The following is a 25418-nucleotide window of genomic DNA, read 5'->3' on the forward strand; positions in this document are numbered from 1 at the left end:
TTTTATTTTATAACTGTTTAAGTTAATAATTGTATATGTTTATATCAATAGTTTTGATTGAAATTATAGTTCAAAATTAAATTACAATTCCTATTATTAAATTAAATGTTAAAAAATAATAAATATCGACTAAAAGTTATTTTTAGCATGGAAAAGAATTTTATAATAGTGAGCAAAAAGTTTTCAATTAGCTTAAAAGCTTCTCGAGATAAGACGAAATAAGCAGAAAATAAACTTTACATTAAAATTCAAACTTTGGATCTCTCTCTTGATTAAACTATGGGAATAATATTTCCCAAATTGTGACTGTCCCTTACATATGAGCCATGGTGGCTCAGGGGATAGAGCGCTTGTTTCCTAAGGAGGTGACTCTGGTTCGATACCAACGATAGCTGGTCGGTTTGAATTCTGCACCCGACTCGCACTGACCACAGTGTTGACGTAAATTTGTCCTCAGTGGTAGACGGATCATGGGTGAAAGTCCCCTTGCTGTCAGGCTGGAATAATTTGTGGTTTTTCTCTCCCCATAACGTAAATGCGGGTTAGTTTTTTCAAAAAGTATTCCACGAAGGCAAATTTTTCCCTATACTTGATCCAGGAGATCCCTCGTCTTCCAGATTGGGTTCAAAATTACAAGGTTACGGAGTTGAACATTAGTAGTCGTAAAACCTAAATTGGGTCGGCAGTTCAACGACGTTATGTATAAAAAAAAATATCCCCAAAAATATCGGGATCAAATATCCGCATTTGCGGAAAAATTTGTTTATCCTAAGATATATTAATGTCCTAAGATGTCCAATATCCCAAGATATCCACCTCTTTTATTCTAAGATGCAAAAAATAAATGTTAGTAAAGATATAATATTTTTTATTATTTTATTTAATAATAGTTAAAAAATATTTTGAAAAGAAAAGAATTCAAATTTTACATTATTTTTAAAAATAAAATTTTTCATAGCAGAATACAAAAATTATAGCGATATCGGTCGAGTAGATCCTGAAAAGCTAAATTTTAAAAAACGTCGTATTTTTAAATTAGTTTTTCTAGGAACAATTCGACCGATTTTGTTCAACTTTTTTAATTTTACCCATCGCATCGCATGTTTATTTAGAGAAAGTATGTTATTTGTGTCTGGTTTCGTAACAAAAAACATCGTCTGCACGAATTCATTTGCATATTTAAGATTGAGATCCGAATTCATAATTGACTAATAGTACGTTGAAATTTGATTATTGGATCAAAAGTTATTCAGGATGTTCACTTTTTTGCCCTCGGTACATACTTTTCATATCATTTTTCAATTTTCTGGAGCTAATCAATGTGTGCAGTTATTTGCTCATACAGTCTCTGGCCAAATTATTAGACACACTGTAAGATTCTATGTAAAATCTTAATTATCAGGTGATACTCTATACAGCTTTATTGTTTTTTACGAGACTGAAACCGGTTTGCACTTGTTTACGTTCGTGTAACAGTTGGTTAGCATTGTAATGCAATACGTTAAAAACAAATACAAATAGGAAGTATGTAAAAAAAATCTCATGAATAAAACTCATTGCATGTATGTTTAAATATAAAAGTATAGCCTATACTGCAAAACATGTCATTATTAAAAAAACTACACTGTGTCTCATGATTTGGTCGAATTATTATTATTATATTAGTATAATACCTGATATAATATTCTTTATTTATATAATATATCGTCTAGTTTATCCAATCGTTGAATTTATATTATATATCGTCTAATTTAATAAATACGATACAGGGACGTAAATAAGTGAAAACCGGTTTTAGTCACGTAAAAACAATAAAGCTGTATAGAGTATCACTTGATAATTAAGATTTTATATAGAATCTTACAGTGCGTCTAATAATTTGGCCAGGGACTGTAAATAAAGTATCTGGAATTTTTAATTACTTTATTGAATAAAAATGAGTTTTTTTTTTTGAGGGAATGAGAAAAGATATGGAAAAAGTTAGTTAAATATTTAGGAGGAACTTGCTCTTAACCAATGTCCCCCACTCCCATGCTTATGTTTCAGCGACAACTTAGTTTAATTATTTCTATGCTAATTTTATTAAATTTAGGAGAATGTCTCGTCTTTAATCCCTCTCTCCTGGATTTATTTATAAAAAATTGTAAAACAAATTTGTTTTATAAGTAATCGTTGTAAAAAAAAAAATTAATTTTCAGAAAATCGTTGTAAAAACAAATTAATAGAACCGAGCCAAAAAGGATACGAATATTAATTTACTGTTAATCTAGAGTTTGTTTTAATATAGTTAAACACGCAGTATGTTTTGAATAACTGACTTATGGAATATCCCTGATCATGTTATAATATCTAATATTCGAAACTATTCTTTGAAAATATTAAATCTATCAGGAAAGCCTTTTTGTTTTGTTACCATTTTGTTCTGAAACCTGATGAAAAAAAAAACTAAACGTAATATAACTACAGTCGGACCTCTATTTAACGAAGTCTCTTAATCCCGATAATAAGTTCGTTACATGGAAAATTAGTTCCATAGAAAATCACCTGTTGAAATACTTAAACAGCACAAAACAGGTTTTAAATTCATAAACACTAGGCATAAGTGAGATAACAAAGGATACATCTTTATCTTTAGTAACTACTATTTATTATTTAAATCATAACCATAAAGGAAATCTGCAAAGAAATTAAATTTATGTATAAAATTAAAGCTGCATTTTTTGCGAAAGTAATCTTAAACGTTCATTACCACATGCATTCTTAAGTTTAATTATTACTGTTAAAATCCGCTAGTTTTGTCTGTTTTTATCGTTTGAAATGCAAACAAAGGTTGAAAAAGATTTTACTAGTCTCTCTAAAAGTCAAATGGCTACGAGAAACAATTCAAGGTCATTTCCCCAATAAAATCCGTTAACAAGTTTAAAATGTTTTGAAATATTTCGGGGAATAGGGAAAGTTCATATCAAAGAAAAGTTCGTTATTCACTTCGCAATTTGGGAAGTTTTTTCTAGAATAAATTTCTATAAAGTTCTTTGTTCCTCCAAAAGGAAAAAAAAATAGCATAATAGAGAAATTTGCAAAATGGAAGTTCGTTAAATAGAAGTCCGATTGCATATTAAGAAGAGAAAGAAACAATTTAACGAGTCTCTTTAAAGTAAAGAAACAATTTACTTTTAATGCTATCTACATTTAACTACATTTGAATAACGAAAATGAATTATATACATTTTTTATTTGAAAAAAAAAGTTGTGTGTACAACTGTTCATTTAAAAAAGTAGCTAGTGTTATATAAAATAGGCTTCTTTATAAAATTTATTAAAACATTGGTCTAAATAAATGTTAATTTCTAGCACAAAACACACGTCTAGTTTTGAAAGTTGTAATCTATAATTCTATCATAGAAAGAAAAAATAAATAAGTTAAGCATTTAATAAATGAACTCTATTTTTATTTTAAAAAAACTTTAATGAAACACACGTTGAGTAAAAGTTCTTAAAAAACAGTTTGTAAATTTTTCAAAGAAAGAGAATTTTAAAAGAAATTTTGTTTAAAAGTTGTAAGATTCAGTGTTTTCACTACAGCGCGAGAACGCGAGAATCTCGCATATTTTTTTCTTTTCTCGCATTAAAAAATGATTACCGCGAGAAATTTGCGCATTTTATAAACCAATTTCAAAATCAGCGAATTTCTCGCATTTTGAAAAAAATTTCTCATTACGCCATTTAGAATAAAATCCGTTTCACTTTTCTTAATGGATCTCTCATTATTTTCAACAACTGCCCCATTATCTAGCTTCCCTATTTACCAGTATTGTTCAGAACCTTTAAGAACAACAGAACACCATCCCTCCGAACCACGGAACCTCTTTCAGAAATCATTTCTCTGCAAAAACGAGCTTACCGTAGGTGTTTCATGTAAAATGTTCAAATTTTTTGCGCATTAATGTAAGATGGACAAATACTTTGTAAGGGCAATATCTTCTACTCCGAAACGGACACATGAAAATAAAACAAATGTGGGTAGAAACGATCAAAACGAAACAAATACGCATTTGAGCAACCTGATGAGAATAGCTGATGAAAAAGTAGATGTAGAACATTTTCCATATGATGATGCAACAAAAATATTCAATGCTTTAAAAATTAGAAGATGTTAAAAATGCATTATAATTAAAGAAATGATTTTTTTTTCAAGTCTCTGTTTTTTTTTTTTTTTTTTTTTTTTTAATTTTTAGAAATCTCACTTAACTTTTTTAAATCTCACCCTGTTTTTGAGAAAGGGTGAGAAATTCTCACCCATTTTTTTTCTACGATGAAAACACTGAGATTGCTTCCCTTTTAAATTAGATTTGACGAGATGCATAAAAGTTCGAATTTTAAAATTAACATTTTAATCCTCTTTGCAACTACGATTGTAAACAAGATAGTACGTAGGTGCTTTCATTTTCTAATGAGTGACGTCTATATTGCGTCACTAACTCTCAGCGAATCGAAAACCCGTAAAGATCTTAATTTGCATTTTCTCTCTTAAATCTTTCGGATGTTCCGTGTTCTGAAAAAAAAAAAATCTTTTTTCTTTTCAGTTGCTGGGGCTGATGCTAAGATAACCATCACATATGAGTATGAGTATGAGAATAGTTTATCCGTAGTTTTGTGGGAGTAGTTTATCTTCCATTTGCAAGTAAGTAATCTTTTATTTTTCTCATATTTCCTGACTTTGTTGAATGCTTAAATAATTTTTCAGTTAAGGATTTATTTTTATTTCGGATTTTAATAACGCGAGGATATACCTGAACATTTACTGAATTAGGATATTTTTTGGAAGTATTATATTAGTCGTTGAACAGCCGATTCAATTTTTAGTTTACTGCTTAAAGTTGACCTTAAAACTAAGACGAAAATAGAACGAATTTTTAAAAAAATGCAAACAATTAGTTTCTGTTGACATCTAAATTTAATGCTGAAAATTCAATATTTTTTGGCTATTTTAACTATGGAATCTAAAGGCAGTTTATATTTTTTTAGACAAGTATGCGATTTTGTAAGTTGAAAGTTTTACTAGGCCGTGTACTGGGAAAGATAAATCCATACTTTTAAATTTATTTATTAATTTTTTTTCGATATTGGGGATTTTTCATTTAAAAACATCTATTTTTGGGTCGGCTGTTAACGACGGTAATAAAATAAAATTAAATAATAAACGAACTAGAGTCGCAATGACTCATAGCGTTCGTCTTCCAATGAGATGAATCTGGTTCGAATCACAGTGATGTCTGGTCGATACGAATTCCGCATCCTGCTTGTACCGACCACAGTTCTGAAGTTAAATAGCCTCAGTGGTAGACAGATCACGGGCTAGATTCCCCTTGCCGTCAGACTAATCGTGGGAGGTTTTCGTGGTTTTCCTCTCCAGGTAACGCAAATGCGAGATCGGTCCATCAAAAGGTCCACCACGAAGGCAAATTTTTTCTCCCAATACTCGATCCAGAAGTTCCCTTGTCTTCTGGATTGGGTTCAAAATTACAAGGCTACGGGGTTGAGCAACAGTAGTCGTAAACCCGAAAATTGGGTCGGGCTGTTCAACGACGGTTATAAAATAAAATAAAATCAAACGGGTATGAGTCGTGGTAGCTCGGGGGATAGAGCGTTTGCCTTCCAACGATTTGAGCCGGGTTCGAATCTCTGCCATGGCAGGCCAATACAAATTCCGCACGCAGCTCGCAAAGACCGCAGTGCTGATGTAAAATACCATCAGTGGTAGACGGATCCAGGGTTAGAGTCCCCTTACCATCAGACTATCCATGGGAGGTTTTCGTGCTTTTCCTCTCCATGTAACGCAAATGCTGGTTAGGGGTCGTAAACCCAAAATTTGGGTCGGCTGTTCAACGCCGGCTGTAAAATAAAATAAAATAAACTAACTAGAGGCGTGATGGCTCAGGGGATAGAGCGTTCGCCTTCCAATGAGGTGAACAGAGTTCGAATTCCAGCGACAGTTGACCGATATGAATCCGCCTCCGGCTTTCCCCGACCACAGTGCTGACGCAAAAATATCCTCAGTAATAGACGGATTATGGATTAGAGTCCCCTTGCCGTAAGGCTAACCGCGGGAGTTTCTCGTGGTTTTCCTCCATGTAACGCAAATGCGTATTAGTTCCTTTAAAATGTCCTCCGCGAAGGTAAATTTCTCCCAATACAAAGTAAAAAGTGGTCAAAATCAAGTAAAAAGTGGTCAAATCATAACTGCCAAAAGGCTAGTTCTTTCTAAATCTTTCAATCATGTCACCTTTTTTTAACAATACATCTCTAAATAACTAAAACAAATTTTGACTTCAAACTCCCCAGAATTGCTTAATATCATTAATATCTTATGAAATACTGCTGATTTGAGCTCAGAAATTATACAATTTATTTCTTTTTATAAAAAACAAAATTATTTGCTTGAAAATATCGCCTTGCAGAATGAGCTGTAGTAAGCAGCTCTGTGCTTTCTAACCGGAAGTAGAGCAGGTCAAGAGCTCGAGATAGTTTGTTGCTTACATTTATATTGAAGATACCATCCCCTTACGTTAGTTTCGTGCAAAATGTTTTTAATGAAAACAAACTTAATAAATAATCCCAAGAAGCTGAAGCACATTACCTGATTAAAAACTTCATTTGGTTCAAAAATACACAAATCGGAAGTAATAGTCGCATGTTCGGAGCTCACAAAAATTGCGCCCATTTTCAAGACGTGAATGAGAAGTAATTTGAAATATAAAATATAAAGTTGCCAGAGAAAAGTAAAAAAATAAAAGTGAAAAACAGAACTGAGGAAACCATGGTAGAGTTAGGAAAATAAGGAGGAAAACAGAGAACGGGTCCGTCCAGACATTTCGAGAAAGGTCCGTTTTTGTAAAATTGTGAAAAAATTACTCGTAATTTGTGAACATAAAATAAACGTTAAGTCACATTCTTTCAACCTGGGTCCTGCTTTTGTGAATTTTTGCATATAGGGTCCGTTATTGCAAAAAAAAAAAAAAACGTTTTCAAGCAGTTTTTAAATTGTGAAGGCATACAAGATTATGCTCAACACTGTAAAATTATAATTAAAAAAATTAAATTTTAAAAAATAAAGAGCAATTGCAGCTACTCAATTAGTGATGCAACATATAAATATTTGGTATTTAGCCTATACTGCTGAACGCAGAATATTCTTTTCGTACGAATAAAGGAAGAAGCGTCTGCCGAAGACAAAACTTAATTCGTTTACATCTATCACTCTTGTTTTCTGCCCTGGAAAGGGCTTATTCGATTAACAAAATAATAATGAAGATAAACAAATTTGTGAAGTGTCCGATTAAAAGAAAAATCATTTTGTGAAGGGTCCGTTTTTAAGTTAAAATATTTTGTGAAGGGTCCGTTTTTATGAAAAGATATTTTGTGAAGGGTCCGTTAACGGACCCAAATTTCTTCTAAACAGACCCCTGCAGAGCAAGAAAAACCGCAGTGACCGAGAGAGGCAACTCAGTTTAAAATGAATTTCCACGCTCTGTCAGTTCAAAGATCAGTTTTGTTTCTTCTCATTTACGTCTGGAAAGTCTTAAAAATGGGCACCAATTTTTGAAGCACGTCGACTATTATATTTCCAATTCATATATTTTTGATGCGAATGAAGTTTTTAATCAAGTAAATTTATCCCTTGTTTGTTGCTTGATCAAGGATTTAACTTTTAGGGAATTCAAATTATGGGACTTCAAGTTACGGGGTTCAAATTATGGGGCACAGAATTATGTTACGCAACATTGGGAATTATGAAACCACAATAGGAATCTTCTGTTCAACATCAGGTCACGTATAATTTCTCACAGAGTAGCGAAAAGTTAGAGATTGTTTTTAAGCTAGGTATCATGGCATTTAAGTTATGTTATGTAAGTTGCTATAGTTTGATAAAAATTAAACGCTGACAAATGAAACGTTTTTCCTTTCATATATCATCATAGTATTAAAATATTTTTTAAAATATCCTACGTTTAGCAGAAGCTGCATAAAAAATGCTATTGAAAATTCAAATAAATTTAATTAAAAATGTAATCATTAAGTAGAAATGTCTCTGTTTCAAAGCAAAGATTTAGGTTTATCATCCAGTCATCTCAAATGTTTTTAGAAACTTTTTTTTAAAATAAATTTTTTAAAAAAATTAAGAATTTTTTTTTTCCTTTTTATATACGTGCATGATAAACTTCCTTAGAACTCCATCTTGAAAAATATTAATTCGACAGAAAATTCTACGATTTTTATATTTTATTTTGTAACCGTCGTTGAACAGTTTACGACTACTAATGTTCAACTCCTTAGCTTTGTACTTTTGAACCCAAACAATGGAACTCCTGGATTAAGTATTGGAAGAAATTTGCTTTCAACGGATGATTTTTTTGATGGAACTAACCCTCATTTGCGTTTCATGGAGAGTAAAACCACTAAAGACTCCCACGGTTGGCTTGACGTCAAGGGGACTCTAGTCTATACATGATAGTCTACCAATCAAGATATTTTACGTTAGCACTGTGGTAGGGGTGAGTCAGGTGCGGAATTCGTATCTATCAGCCACCGCTGGGATTTCAACCCTGTTCACCTCGTTGGGAGGCGAGTGCTCTATCCCCTGAGCCTCCGCGACCCTTTATTGATGTGTATTGTATGCATAAATGCTTTCATGAGAAGCCGGGTACCCTGAACCGATCGAGTTATAAATTAAAATTTGACTAGGTACACGGAATCGGTCCGGTTACAAATAAAATTTTTACCGGGTACCCAGAACCGGTTCGGTAGAAGATTCGATTTTTTCCGCGACCCAACGATATTTCGGTACTCGGTATATCCCTTGAAAAAAAGTTGCAATCATTTATATCTATGAAAGTTTGCCATTTTATAGCTTTGAAAGAACTTTGTACTTGAGTTCATTACTTAGATGATTTTCAAGTAAAAAAAATAATTAAAAATCGTTGGAATTACTTACTTAATTATGTGTTTTCACATCTACTAAATTTTGTTAAAATCGAAGGGCACGGATGAAACCTGATCTGACATGAAATGACAATATTTTGAATTGTTTATTGAAAATGGTCGTTAATGATCATTAAACTTTGCAAAGGTTTAATTATTTATCAGGTTGTGTTGCGTTTTGAAAAAGGGCTTAAAGATGCTTATTTTTGATTTACATTTTTTTAAAAACCCTTAAAGGTTCTTTTTTATTCAGGGTTTGTAAAAAGTGTTTAATTTTTTATCTTTTAACAAAGGATTTTTTTCTTGCCGTGTTTTCATTGCCGCTCGAAATTACAAAAAATGCATGATTTTCGCAATGTTCACTGAAATATTTATCAGACACGAGTTGTTATTTATCATAGAAACTAAATTTAAAATAAATTATTATTTATTATAGAAACTAGTTTGATAAATTATTGTTTATTATAGAAACTAGTTTGATAAATTATTGTTTATTATCGAAACTAGTTTAAAATCAATTATTTATTATAGAAACTAGTTTAAAATGAATTATTATTTATTACTGAAACTAATTTAAAATAAATAATTATTTATTATAGAAACTAGTTTAATAAACTATTATTTATTATCGAAAATAGTTTAAAACAAATTATTATTTATTATAGAAACTAGTCAGTTAGCTGAGTATGTGATGTTTGAAATCTTTTTGAGAAATCTTATGTGAAATGTTTGTGAATTTTATTGATGTTATGTTATTAAATTAAGAACTTTAAACGATAGAAAAAAAATAATTTTTATTGCAGCACAGATCCTAATTATGAATTTCTTTTCAGAAAGTGATTAAAAAAATTTTTGTGCTTAAAAAGTATTTAAAAGGTGCTTATTTTTTGTTGAAAAATCTGGCTACGCACTCTGTTTAAGTTTGGGACGTAAATTATTATTTAATCCGTAGTTTTAAATAAACCAAATATAAACCCTATTTATACTGAAAAAAAAAATAGTTTGTCTTTTTAATTCTGTAAATTGATTTTTTGTTATATTTTGTGTTTTTATAAAGAAAAGAATGATCTCATAGTAAAACTTCTCCTTGAGATCAATCTTTTTTACAAGTGATGCAATAATGACCATTTGAGTAAAACTCAATGGTGCGTAAATAGTGAAACTGTTTATGGCAAAATAACAAAGCGGCCAAAGTTGAACTGACGATATATTTTGTTGGCGAACAAATATTTGAATAAGCGATGCATTTTCAGGAGGACTCAATCTACATTGAATACGAAATGAAAATTACAGTCGAACCTCTATTTAACGAAGTTGCTAAATCCCGGTCAAAAATTCGTTATGTAGAAAATTCATTAAATAGAATAACCACCATTAGAAATACTTAAACAACACAAAACATGTTTTAATTTCATAAACACTATACAGAATTAAAATAACAATTGATACACCTTTATCGTGTAAATTAATATCCACTATCGAATTATTTCAAATGATTTCATCATGTGAAGGTTTGGTGATTTCTTCATCATTTCCGTCTTCATCTTCCTATTCCTCACAATTTATTGCTGTTTTGTTTTTTAAATTATCTAAAATATCCAATTCAATTAATGTTTCTGTGGTTGCAACTACAGAATCAATAAAAAGAAAATCATTAATCAGTACAACATTGTTAATTTCGTGGTTTTCTCTTACCAGTACCTGCATTTTTTTAAAGTTCTTCTAAAGGAATGTCATCTTAGCCCTCCGCGCTTTCCAAATTTTCCCCTCTGACTAAGAATCCTTCTTTAGCAAAACTGTTATGAATAGTACGATCTGTAACATCATAGTTCCATGCTCTAAAAATTTTTGCTATGCTTTCTCTTAAATTGATTTTTCGTATATATTCCTGTATGAAATGCGAATAAAAGGAGAAAGGGACTTTACTGCTTTCTCTGAAAGTTAAGTGGCTGTGAAAATCAATTCAAGGTCATTTCCCCCATAAAATACGTTTATAAGTTTGAAATGTTCTGAAATATTTTGGGAAATAGGGAAAGCGGATCTTAAAGAAAAGTTCGTTAAATAGAAAACACTTCGTTATTTGGAAGTTATTTTGCGAAGAAATTTCCAAAATGTTCTTAGTTCCTCAAAAGAAAAAAATCACAAAATAGAGAAATTCCCAAAATGGAAGTTCGTTAAATAGAAGTCCGACTGTATATTAGCAATTTATTCGTTGATTTCGTTTAGCGAAGACGTCATTATTTTATTTATGGCTCTCATGAATTATAGTTTTTTTCCCCTATACTCTTATTTCAAGTTCTATGTACAATCTTAACCATGATGTTTATTTGGGTAATGTCTCCACGTATTAATTTTCAACCTTCATTTCTAGGATCCAAGGACCACAAGTATATCATCTCAAGTTCCATCATACCACGTTTAATGGGGGGCCACAATGGCCTAAGACACCCAGGCCAAACCTTATGACGGACTGGCAAGACTGAGTTCACGCAGCAGAGGATTGAGCCGGAAATAGATAAGTACATTTTTACATTTTCAAAAATGATTTATCATAGCTTCCGTCATTTATCATCATTCGCGTAGAATGAGTTAGAGTATATCACTTGATTCTTTCACGCTTTGGTACCTTTTCACGCCAACTACGATTGCAAAGGAGCCAAAGGTATTTCAAAGTTGAAAATATATATGTAGAGATCTGCCGGATATATGGCTCTTTGAGTTGGTTTCTTTTTTTGTAAGTGTCTTGTGAACTACTCCCCGGAAGTCACCAAAGCGTGGTGATAATTTTGGCAGGTGTATCAGCGATACGAAAATGTTCCCATCACTTGCTAGGAAACTCGAGAGCAGCGTGATGAAGTAAAGCCTCTGTAATTAAGCTCTTTGGAATACAAAACATTAAGGCGCGTTTCGATAAAAATATTCAGATCACCGTGGAAACTAGCTCCGACAGAAACTTTGGAGTTCTTATATTGTCACCAATTTTCACTGAGGTTGATTTGATTTGAGTTTTTTGAGCCAGAGCCAGTTTTCGCTATATTGCGCCTCCAACTGGGTAGACATTTTACAACTAGGTTCACAAATCTGTTTTGGTTTTAAAACTAGTTAGATGTATAAATACCAATGTCCTTAAGATATGAGAAAATGTTAGACTGAGTGATGGATGAAAATAATGACTGATGGAAGCTACCAAAAAGACGTAGTCTCTGGTTTTTAAATTTTCTACACTCGATTAAAATATGCATAACAGTTAAATGTTCTTTACAATTGGTGCCTTCTGGTTCATTTAGAAAAAGCTGTTGATGAGTTTTTCGTGTGTAGCCAATACGCAAGCGGTTTAAGGAATCTGTCATTGGCGATTCTTTATAGTTGTGCTGGTTACCACCAGGGCTAAAGAGAATAGAAGGGCAAGTTCACTCCGCTCTTAGAGCTGAAGCTACGATTTCCCTCCTCATGACGTCACTGTGTCCACACATCTCGGAGATCGCAAGCAAAGATATTATGATAACTTTGCATCTTTCTCTTTGTAAAAATAAGTTGGACTTTTTCTGGTTATTAGCTTTCAAACTTTACGTAATTGACACATTATTTCCGTTCATAAACATAGTTAAAAAAAAACTTTCTTGGTTATTATATTTAAAAAAATGCTATTTTAAAATTTATAAAAAATTTTTACTAGTTGGCGAAAATGACACTATAAATACTTTATTTTAAAAAGTTCAGTTTTAACTTTAATTATTAAGAAAAATGAAAGCATATATCGACGCTTTTTTATCTACATATTCTTTTATAACGATTAAATTGAGTTAAATTTAGAATCCCTGATTTTAAAATATGTCGTTAATAGCAATTTGTTCATACTTAATCATTATGAAACATCAACCTTAAACGCTAATTACTGAAACAAAATAATATAGGTTCATAATGACATTAGAAATTTTACAATTGTTTACAGATATTTAAATTTACTATATAATTTATAGATATTTAATTTAAGAGAATAAAATTTTTTAAAAAAATCATAAATATTTGGAATAACTACATTAAAGAATATGTTATGAAATTAGGAGAATTTCAACTATATACTATAATTTTATTTATGCTTTTTATTTACATTTTAATTTTCTTTGACTTTACCCATTTTTTAATTCTTTTCACCTGCCTTTCTTTTTGAAGTAACGAGGTGGTTTCTATTTATATAATGAATTTTTATAAGAGTTCTTAACGACAGAATAAACGTATTGCTTGTTTTATATTAACTGTGTCATTTCGGAATCCATTCCTTACATAGTTGTTCATTTACTTTAGGGAACACGCGGAAAATTATATTTTTTCCTTTTGTTTTTCTATCAGAATTTTTGCAAGTTGCAATCGCGCAAACTGGCATTTCGATAATAGTTTTAAATTCTTGTAAATTCACTGCAAAAACTGAGGAAAGTCATTATAGAAAATAACAAATGTGTTAGAATATCTCGCAAAAAGAAAAGATCCTGTATTAGTTAGTGCTAGTAAGGCTGAACGCTCCGTTCTTGAAGTAAAAGTGCGAGCTTTGCGCCAAAGTGACGTCACTAGAGAAAATCAGAGGATTGGTGCTGCGAGAGTTACTTCAAAGGAGTGAACCAGCCCTTCTATTCTCTTTAGCGCTGGGTTACCACATGAACTGTTGTTAATTATTTTTGTTAAAATTTGTTGTTAAAACTGTAGTTTTTTCTTCATCCATTTCATCTTCATCGCTCTGTCACAGAAATTTGATATGAAAAAGTTATCCCCGAAATATCAAAGTGATTAGTTTTTGCATTTACGTTATGTACACTACCTCTCATTTTCAATACATCTCGGTTTATTTTTCGAATAGAATGCAAGATGCGGTACCTGCAATATCTTATTACGTCCCGTAGCTGTTCGTTAAGTCTGCCTCCACTTACTTTGTTGTACAGTGCACAAAGATATCACTCTGAATAACTATTGGTAAAATGATCGAATTTTCACGAATTAAATGCCGATTACATTGGTTTAAACGACTGTCTAAACTACCTAATTTGTACTAACTATTAATTTATCGAATCAGACACAAAAACGCATTTTCTCTGAATGAACATATGTAACAAAGAGAAATAGATCGGGTTTAAATAGAGTTTCACATATTGAAATAGTGCTTATTGAAATATAGAATTACTTGGTGTTATTTGTAAATGTTAGAAAAAACAATTAAAATACACTGGTCGACGAAATTAAGAGATGGAAGACATTTTCCCAAATATCTAAAAAAATACTGAATATAAATAAATGAACTTTGGTATGGATATAGCTTATTCCATGATAATAAAGTATGCAAAACAAAAATGAAAGTGCCATTCACTGGCAAGACCTATTGCCAATAAATCTAATGTAGCCTGAACTTAAGGATAAAAGATGACAGTAAAAGTGAGGCTTGTACAGTGTGCGTTGCCTCTAGTATGGTGTATGGTCACCCCTGACAGACAGCATGCACAACGAGTATGCATGCTGTTAATAAGGGAGTTAAGGAGGACTTGTGGAAGACCCTCCCATTCTTCCACCAGAGCAATTTTTAACTCCAGAATGGTTCTTGGGGGGGGGGGGGGGAGGTTGGCTCATCGCAATAGCTCTCCCAAGAGCATCCCAAGCATGTTCAATAGGATTCTGGTCAGGGAATTAGGCTGACCAATCCATTCGTTGAATATCCTCGCTTTCCAGATACTCATCAACCATGAGAGCCCTATGTGGTCGCGCAGTGTCGTCCATAAAAATGAACTCAGGGCCAAGAGCGCCCCTGAAAAGACGCACATAGGGCTCTAGGACCTCTTGCTTGTACATCTGGGCATTCACGGAACCATTGTCAAACACATGGAGCGGTGTGCGGGCATCTTACATGATCCCTGCCCGAACCACGAGTCCTCCACCTGCATAATGGTCCCTTTCGATAATGTTGGTGGGATGGTATCGGGTTCCAGGTTCCCTCCATATTAATAACCGTCCACAAATTGCGTCATAAAAATGTGCGTCATAGACGAATATAGCGTCATAGAAATGTGCGAAAATGCTTTCCATCTCTTAATTTTGTCCACCAGTGTAGATAGTAATTACAAGCAGGGGTCTGTCCAGACATTTTGTGAAAGGTCTGTTTTTTGTAAAATTGTGAAAAAATTACTCGTAATTTGTGAATATAAAATAAACATTAAATCACATTCTTTCAACCAGGGTCCGCTTTCGTAAATTTGTGCAAATAGGATCCGTTATTGCAAAAAAACTTTTTCAAGGAGTTTTTGAATTGTAAAGACATACAAAATTATGCTCAAAACTGAATTTAAAAAAATTAAATTTTAAAAAATAAACAGCAATTGCAGCTACTAAATTAGTGATGCAACATATAAATATTTGGTATTTAGCCTATACTGCTGAGCGTAGAATATTCATTTCGGACGAATAAAGAAAGAAGCGTCTACCGAAGACAAAATTTAGTTCGCTTACATCTATCTTTCTCTCCCCCCCCCCTTCCTGGGAAGGGTTTATTCGATTAACAAAACAATAATGAAGATAAACAAATTTGTGAGGGGTCCGATTAAAAGATAAATTATTTTGTGAAGGTTCCGTTTTCATGAAAAGATATTTTGTGAAGGGTCCTTTAACGAACCCAAATTTCTTCTAAACAGACCCCTGACAAGTATTAGTTTAATTAGGAACGTGATTAAAATAAAAGTAAGCCAAATTTATTGGTAAGTGCTATTGCTGATTATTTGGCATAACCGATCTAATCCGTCGCAATGAGCCCATTGATCGACTGAGTTAAGGTAGGTGGGTACTTTATTTATGTCGCAACGGAGCTACACAATGGGCGATTGGAGAAGGTCTAGAAAACATCCCTGAGCATGATCCGAATATATACCATAGCAATTTTGATCCTCTCAGAGGGGATGGCTCCCCTGCTTTTGTAGCCCCTCGAAGTTTAACAATTTATGGTAGAACAGTTTAACGAGGACCAATACTACGCACCCTCGGTCCCTACACAGGCTGATCCTAGTTGTCACCCACCAGCTTACTGACTGCAGCCAGTGATGCTTGATTTCGGTGTTCTGCTGGGAACCGTGCCACTGTGTTAAGGATAAAGAAATTAATAATGACTCTTCAAAGTTTTAAATATAATACATAATATTTTCAACTTTAAGTAATATTTGTAAGAAATTTAGCAAAATGAAAACAATACTATTCACTCTTTCATTTCTAACTATACTAGAAGCTTGGCGAAGCTGATTAATAGCGAATTGTCAACGACCAAAATAAAACCATTTATTTCAATGCAAATTTTTTTAAAATTTACTTAGTTAACGGACACATTGTTTTATACAAAATCCGAATCAACAAAAAATATTATTTAAAATTTATTCTAACAATGTAAGCAAGAAATAAAAATTATAACGTAGAATATGCTGTATGGATAAACTTTTATAATTGGGCTCAAAAATGTTTAGATTTGCTTAAGAACTTTCTTAAATATGGCTAAATGCACTTTAAGAGAGTAAGTAAATTAAATGACCTGAAGTTCAAACCGCTTCCCTAACGACTATCTGGATGATATTTGCCAGATAAACCCCAAATATGGGTACCCCCATATGTTGAGAGTCAGAAATCTAAATCGATCGAGAAAAAAGTGTTTTTTCAGAGGAGCTATGTTTTTGTGTCTGATTTTGTAATTTATTTGCTAGCCCTAATTTAAAATCACCCCTTTAAGCGATTATGGTTGGAAATTAGTTCTTGAAAATCCAATCAATGGAACAAAAATTATTCCTTGTGATATCTTTTTTTATTTCGCGCATTGAACATTGGTCGTGAAAAGAGGCAAGTCATTTTTGAACGTTTCCTCAAATTGGAAATTGTAGAGAAGTATGTTTATTTGAAAGCTATATCATAAACAGGAGTGTTGTAGCAAGTTGTTCGGCGTGATTTTGACGAAAGTTCGTATAGTTTGTCTGCAGTAAGAACACCTCCGCCCCTCCACAAAGTCTGAGGCTGTGTGTTGCTATGGAAACAAGAATAGCGCATCTCAGGGAGGGTAGCTTCTCTTCACTCTAGGGATAATACAATAGACCGAAGAAATAGACCGAAGAAATAGACCGAAGAAACAGACCGAAGAAACAGACCGAATTAATAGACCGAATTAATAGACCGAAGAAATAGACCGAATTAATAGACCGAAATAGACAGAATTAATAGACCGAATAGACCAAAATAGACCGAAGATTCCCTTTCCCTCACCGACCCGAACCAAAACCTTTCCTGAACAGTGAACCCCCACCCCTACTTAAAATAGTCATAGCTCGTTACCATAATCACAACTATTGGCCCAGACGAATGGCTAGGGGAGTTCTTACTTTAGACAAACTTTGTTATTTAGGTTACGAGCAGAACTGAATATTAAGGAAACTTTATTTACGTCACACTAGCGCTGCACAAAGAGTTATTGAAAACAATTATGAAGACTGCGTTGAAGAATTTCTAAGAGGTAGACTCTGTTTCTATTTCAAATAAGAGAAATATTATTCCAAGTTCTTAATTAGCAAAACTTTCTATGATTAAAGCTTCAGAATTATCGCTTACTGAAAGAAATTTTCCGATATAATTTTCAAAGAACTATCAAGATGGTTTGTCTGAACATTTACATCTTTCGAAGAACTTAAATCAGGAAAAAAGTTTATAAAAGTGATATCCAAAAGTTCAAAGCATCCTTTCAAATTCATGCTGAATTTATGGAAGCGAAAGGAAACTGTAATTTATCGATATCTATAATCGAACTTTGCCACTATCTCAGAGAACTATACGTCAACAAGGATAATCACTTCTATAGCAGACAAAAGAAAGGAAGTCTTAACTGAAATGTGGAACACAAGGATTGCACCCGTGATCTTTTGATAGAAGCTACATCGACGAATTGAGAAATTTAGTAATATCTGGGTCTGAAAGATAAAATACCTCGTCGTTCTGTAGATCAGCCCATTTTATGAGCTTTTACTCGACTTACTATCAAGCTTTGAAAGGGTACTATTATAATTAGAGAGACTTTCTTTTGTTGACTTTCGCGAAATAAATGAGATACTGAACACTAAATTTTTTATCACTATTGGCCCGAGGTTCAATCTACGGAAACTGAAAGACTACCTATAATTCATTTACCAGGAGTTGGCGCTTGACTCCATCCACCTCCACGGACGCAGAGTTCATTTCAGAGCGGGAGTAAGAGGAGAAACATCTCCGCTCTTGAAAATGACCCAACCTGTAATGCGTGCCAAACGCAAACAGTTAAATCTTGTCCGGTCACTTACTTAGCTTTATCATTTGCTATTATATTTTTCGTTACTCTAGCTAATTAAAAAAAATTTTAATTTTAAAACTGCTGGTTTCCCAGAAGAATATCGCAAAGTACAAGATATCCACTCAAAAGGGAGAGATATCATCAAATTTAGGAAATATTTAATGTTAAAAAAATGCACATGAAGATTGTTTACATCCTTTTCTCAAAAATAGCGAAATAGTATCGCCGAATACCATGTGATGAAGGCGGAGCCAAGTGCCAACTCCTGGTGAACGAACTGGACTACAAATACAAATGGGTGAAGAAAGTCAGAAGAGTGAAAAAAAATCATGAATTAATGAACTCAATAAAAAGAACACTATCGAGTGCCTCGAAGTAAGGTTTGGCTCATTCCCAAATTCAGACTTCTGCTATGTTGGACGATTTAAGAAAAGTTTGGATATTTACATGAGAGTTATTAAATTTTAAGCTGGAATTGTGTGGTTGTCGATTGGAATAATACTGCATTTTGGAAAAAAACTAATGGAAGAGATAGTGATTAATGACAAAAGTGTCTACTTTGTGGAAAAGAAGATTCCATTGAACGTTTTTGTTTTCTAATACCCACCCGAATATTGACTTTCGTCGGTATCAGTAGGGCAGTGTTGTGGGCCACTCTCGTAAGGATAACCATATTGTGTGGGCTAACATTGCTCTCACAGTAGGATGGACAGATAATGCAGAGAAGAGAAGAACCGGGATTCGAACCCGAGACTTCCTGACTTGAGGTCAAGTCAGCTCCGTGATCACCTTACAACTGGTTTGTATTAAGCATATTGTATTATGCAATAGCATCTTTTTTGAATAAAATATTACATTCTTTGAATAATGTGTGCGTGTATTTCTTAGAAAGAAAAATAAGACATGTATTGTAATGAGAGGTAGTGAAACTATTTGTGTGACAGTTTTTAAAGTAATAAGTAGACAGTGTAGTAAAGAGGTTTTACATTTTTAATAAAAAGACAGTTGGATTTTTTTAAATTGAAGGTTAAATGACTCTCTAATCGATTATGCATTTTCAATTTTTTCCCTATTATCTCTCACGATCTTTTCATCTTATATATTCTTGTGTTTTATTTACTCTAGACATGAATTTTTAATTAATATTACATTTACGATCACGCTTAGGGAAATTTACATCGTATTTAAAGTCTAAATATTTTTTGTTGTCGATTGTAATTGTTTCGATCGAGTAACTCCATCTCATCATTTAAGGAGAAATGGAATTTTTTCAGGGTGTGAGAAGGAAAACAAGTTTGTAACCCCTTAAGCTTTGCTTAAAACTAAATTCAGTGTTGAAATAAAGCGATGCGTATTGCACCAAAAATGAAATTATTTTACTGAATGTTTCGTCTGAGATTAGAACTTGATTTCCAAAACTTGATAACTATGTTGGAAATCCTGTTCCTTACTGGTTTAAAATTTACATGTTTTTTTCAAAGTAAAAAAAAAGTTTTCGGAGATGCGACGGAGACATTTAACGTCTTATGAAAAAAATCCTTTTAAGCATAAATAAAACGGTTGCATTCAGATAAAAGTGGTTTAAAATTATGTTCCGTATCAGCAACTAACTCATCGTGGCAGGAAAATAACTTAAAATTATTATTTTCAGTGGTGCTGCATTATTATTAATACATTGAAATTAGAAAAAAAATAATTAAGTAAACTCTAAGCACCGAATTTTCTATCAAAAAAAAACCCTGTGGCAGAATTGCGGTGACATTGTCGCAGAACGTTAGAGATTTTGCAGAAAGATTTTTCATTCGGGAATTGAAAAAATTTTGGTTTTCTTTTCTGCATAGTTTTGCAAAAAATGGTTTTTTCGTGCAGAATTTTTTTTCAAAGCTCATCAGTGAGGAAAGAAATAATCGTGATTTTTCAATTTCTCATTTGAGATTTTTAAAAAAATCGGTAATGGCTGATTACAGCTCAAATTTCAAACTAATAATATAAAATTAAAAAATTTAGAAATCGCAAACGTTAAAAAGATATTTCGCTCTGGAAATGAAATTCTTTCTTTCAATTTTTCTTTAAAGATTACTATATCTTACATACAGTTATTTGAGTATCTCTTTTATAATGAGTCCTATTCACGTGATTTCGTCATCGATCTTTATTTACTGCAAGGATTTTACCATTTTTAATTTATGTACGAATTTTAATTTATTATCGTTTAATTTATTTACGAATTTTAATTTGTGTGATTTACAAAATTCGAAAGAGTAAATAATTAATGCATTTTTCTACCTACAAAATGCGGGAACATCGCCTATAATATAAAAATTTTTAAAAAAATATTACAATCAAAATTAAAAAATTTTATACATTTTTATTCTATACTTTCTTCTGTAAACACAAAGTCTCCGTTACTTTAAATTAGTAATTGTTATAATTAAAAATATCTTAAAGCAAAATATTAGTGGTTGGGAAGTTAGTTGCAGAAAGCCCGAAAATATTCTGCCACAGGGCTAAAAACTAGTTTTAGATGAGCGAATGGCTTTTTGAAATTTTAAGGAATTAAGTTTTGTAAAAATTATTTTTAACAATCTTTCTTTAAAACTTTATCAATGATAAGCTGCGTTCTTAAATAAGAACTTGTATTTACTATATACTTATCAAATACATCGATAATTATAAGTTCTCTCTCCTCTGTATTTCCTATAATTTTCAATTTAAGTACTTTTTGGCAATTCTTCTAAGTGTCTTAATGTTATGGAATTTTCGACTACTTTTTAAATAAATCCAAGTTTTCAGCTCAGATTTAGTAACTTTCCAGCCGATTTCACGACATTTAACGTAAAAAATATTGGAAAATTAATATACTAATTAATATTTTTTTTATTGTGCATGGATTATGATGAACCCAATTCATTACGCATCGCTTTATGTATACAATTATATTTAATCATAAAAACACAAATTTTTATTGCATTTTGAGAGATGGTTTTCTTGTAGTAAAATATTCAAATGAATAAATTGGAAGTAAATAATGTCGCATTGGTGCTTGAACATTCGCAATTGATTCTTATATTTTCAGTTTAACATTTATCTTGTAATTTCCGTTGCCTTAATCTTTAACTGAACATTTAATAATGTTATAAGGAGTTTTAGATGTCCATGTACTACTATGTAGGATTTTAAAATTATTAAACTAGAGTACATCAGTGATATGTTTTGTAGTTTATGATGCTAAAACTGGTAAGGGAGGAAGGAAGAGTTAAGAAGAAAGGGGTTACGAATCACGTGTTATAAACCCTGCGGAGCTTATTGTGAAACAAACACTAAGAAAAAGAGGAATTTTTTAAACCCAAAGAGTAACCACATACATGAGTCCACATACATGATGAATAAGATCATTTTATCACATTTATTGTAGCCGTAACAAATTTAATTGTTATTAATTATATAACTATAATTAATTTCATAATTAATCATTATAAGTATTCTTGGTGGATAGTGGGAATTAAATTTTATGCACTTCTAAACCGTTAAGGGTTAAGCACAGAAAGAAAAAGAAAACTTCTATAATGTTCGCATTTCTCTTGATTTATGTAACTATTTTACTGATAATTTTGATTCACTTGATTACAAATAGTAATCCCGTGCGAAATTTTTTTCAAAACTGTTGACAAAATTTCACAATAAGCTCCTACAATGGCATCGCTCAACTCGTGGAACGATTCTACCACAGCTCAAAATCTTATTTTTCTTTTAGTTTTAAATGATCAAATGAAGGTATTGAGGTTAGAAATTTGTCAAAGGTTAAGCACACTTTTACCATTAAACAGTTAAAGTCTTCTTGGGGTTCAAAAGTTGCGCACATGATGAGATTGTGGTGCCACTGGGACTGCGATGCTTTATTTTTTTCTAGTTTTGTCGAAACAAGCTCTGTTCTGATGTCAGTGCCCAAGTTAAAATTTTTGATGTCATGGTTTTCCATTGATGGAACAACATAATCTTGATGGTAATCATCAATAATTCCATCATGAATATTTTTGATGGTATCCAACTTAAGTAACCATCACCCCAGTGCAGGAATTGTGACTGATTTATGACGATCTAACTTATGACTTGTTTTGATAGTTTGTTCTTGTGAAGCCATCAGAAAATTTCCATCATGGTTTCCTAGGAATCTAATGTTAGAACCATATAAGGCAACGATACTTTTAAAAAGTAACGAGTAAAAGTACAAGTATTTTTAAAAAAAGTAACGAGTAAAAAGTTCTTATTTTAAAAAGTAGCGAGTAAAAAGTACAAGTAAAAGTACAGGTATTAAACAAAAAAAGTAACGATTTAAAAGTAAATTTCTAGGAAATCGAACCTAAAATTTTATTGAATAATATTTTTATGTTCTCTAATGTTTTTGCAAAATTGTTGTTATTTATTTAATTATTTTTAATTTTGAAAGTTATGAACACTTATTTATTTTTAAATTCGGATGAATATTATAATATAATTTTATAATATAATCGTATAATATAATTTTACTATCAAACTTTTTATGGATTTGCACGAAAAATAAATTTTTTCTATTTAGTTTAATTTTTAGTTTATTTTTTATTATTTAAATTACCATTGATTTAAAATTGTTTTGCTTTATGGAAACGCGTTTTAAAAGCACAAACATAAAAAAAGCAAACATGGGGTTTCAGAAAGCTTTGTGATCTTTGAGCTAGTAAAAAATAATTGAATGTGCAGTATAAGTTGAAACAGAACAGTCTACAATTTTATTTGTAACAATGGCTAATGCTGAAGTCATGCAAGAAAATCATTTTCCGAACATTTCTGCCAAACGGAATAATTAAAATTTGTAAACGAATTTTAGTATAAGCGACTAAATTAATACCTTCGAGTTTTCAAGAGTTAAAATAGTAATTATAATAGTTTTCAGTAGCACAAATAGTTCTGAAGTTCTTTGAGATTTGAATGGGCATTGTTTGACAAGGTCGGCATAAGCATAATTTTAGTGAAAAATTTACTAGGTAAAAATGTGTTTAGTAAAAAATTTATTAAGACAAAAATTGTATTATTAGTGAGTTCAAACAGAAAATTGAAAAACGTAATAACAAAATCCAAAATTTTTTATTTAAAATGTATTAAACAAATGCATAAAACTCGAAAATGAATGAAAATAACTTGCTAATTAATATTTTTATTCATTTTGCAAAATAATTGCATTTCCAAAGCATTTTTTTTTTCAGAAAGCTTACCGAGTTTTAGAAAAAAGTAACGATTTCATTCAACATTTCCGTTACAAATACTTGTACTTTTTCCCTAAAAAAGTAACGAAAGTACAAGTAAAAGTACTAAATTTAAAAAGTAACGAAGTACAAGTAAAAGTACGTACTTTTTACTCGTACTGGCGGTACAAGTAGCGAAAGTAAAAGTACTGCCATATGTGGTTAGAACGATCATGAACAACCATCATTCTATTGTAGGAATTCGGAATGATTCGTGATGGGCGAACGGAAAATAAAAACGAAATGTTTTGATGGTGCATTTCTGAGAATCAACAAAAGTTCTTATTAAAACCATCATGGAAATGTGTAGTTGGATCCATCACGGATCATTACGGACCACCACGGATGATCCATGGAAATCAAACTTCTCTTGATGGTTAACCATCATAGTATAAGAGTAGGATTTTCATCATGGCATGATGAAAGTTTGCTGGCATATCATAAACCATGAACGTATGATGGAAAATGTTGGATGGTGACCATCAAATGATGTTGGACCATCAATAATTTTGACTTAGGTGGAGATGGAGGGAAAAAAGTAGTTAGTAGTATCTGTGGTTTTGCATCGTGAGTTTACTTTTATTAAAGCAGAGGTGCCAACAATTACGATTTGTTCGTTATTATTACGTTTTTATAGTAATTTAAATTTCGGATTTGGAGAATTTACGTTTAATATTAATTTACTTAACCCTTAACTATTAGCTATGAAATTTTATTGTTTACAACTAATAGAATTTTCTACTCCTCAAACAATTCTGAAAGCACTAAATAAAAGAAAGCATTCTGGTAGAAGCAAGAAATTTAGAAAGAAAGGAAATAAATCTCATATTTGAGCCTTCCAACAAGGTATTTTGAAAACTTCTCTTTAAAAAAAAAACATAAAAACGTTAACTCAAATCTGAAATGCAATGAGAAGAAAATGTTTAGAGGGTCGTATGCAAAATGGTGAAAATGCAATAAAGGCTAGTTCTAGTTCAACCAAAAGCTTGAAAATTGATTACAATTAATAATTTTGAATTGATCGTTTGATAATAGGGTGCGTGGCGTTTTTAAAAAAATGCTTAAAAGTGCATCTTTTTGACTTACGGTTTTTGAAAGTCCTTAAAGGTGCTTTTGTTTGTAAGTGTTTAATTTTCATTCTTTTAAAATAAGATTTTTTCTTTGCTGTGCAGATCGTCGTCATAAATTACAAAAAATGCATGATTTTCGCAATTTTCCTCTGCAATATTTATCAGAAACTAGTTATTTTATTATGATTACGTGAAGTCTTTGAAAATATTTTTGCATTTTGTTGATTGTATGTATATAAATGAAGAACTTATATAGATAAATAAGCTTATAAATGAAAAACTTATGTATATAAATGGAGAACAATAGGAAGAAACAATTTTTATTACTGCACAGATCCTGATTATGAATTTTGTTTTGAAAAGTGATTAAAAACATTGTTTGAGTGCTAAAAAAGTGGTTAGTTTTTGTGGAAGAATCTGGCTACGCACCCTGAATAATGAAGTATAAAATAGTAGGAATGCAGTATGACGTATTTTTTTATTTAGACCCTTAAAAATTTGTAACTATTTTGTTTAATAGTAAACACATGCATGACTTTATTAGTATTACATGCCTATATAAACTTGAGTTGTATATACACTTTAAAATTGCGTAATTGTAAAATCGTGTAAAAAAAACTAATTTCTGTTTCTGTAATCTGTTTTACACCAACTTTATATATTTTTATGTTCTGATTTCTAAAGCTAGTTCGGAAAGTTGGCACCTCTGTTAAAGGGACAACTCTAAAAATTAAACTTTTGAGTCAAATTTAGATTAGAATATTAAAG

General features: G+C 31.6%; 1 long non-coding RNA gene across 1 annotated transcript; it reads left to right on the forward strand.

Annotated features, from left to right (window-relative positions):
* The first annotated feature begins 4581 nt into the window (after positions 1-4581).
* Positions 4582-14207, forward strand: LOC147816952 (uncharacterized). Its single transcript, XR_015429611.1, has 2 exons — positions 4582-4681; positions 11351-14207. It is a non-coding gene; the product is annotated as an uncharacterized LOC147816952 (long non-coding RNA).
* The last annotated feature ends 11211 nt before the right edge of the window (positions 14208-25418 follow it).

Source organism: Parasteatoda tepidariorum, chromosome 1, assembly GCF_982258835.1.
Source record: "Parasteatoda tepidariorum strain Cologne lab strain chromosome 1, Ptep-v5.0, whole genome shotgun sequence".
In the NCBI taxonomy this organism is placed as follows: domain Eukaryota; kingdom Metazoa; phylum Arthropoda; class Arachnida; order Araneae; family Theridiidae; genus Parasteatoda; species Parasteatoda tepidariorum.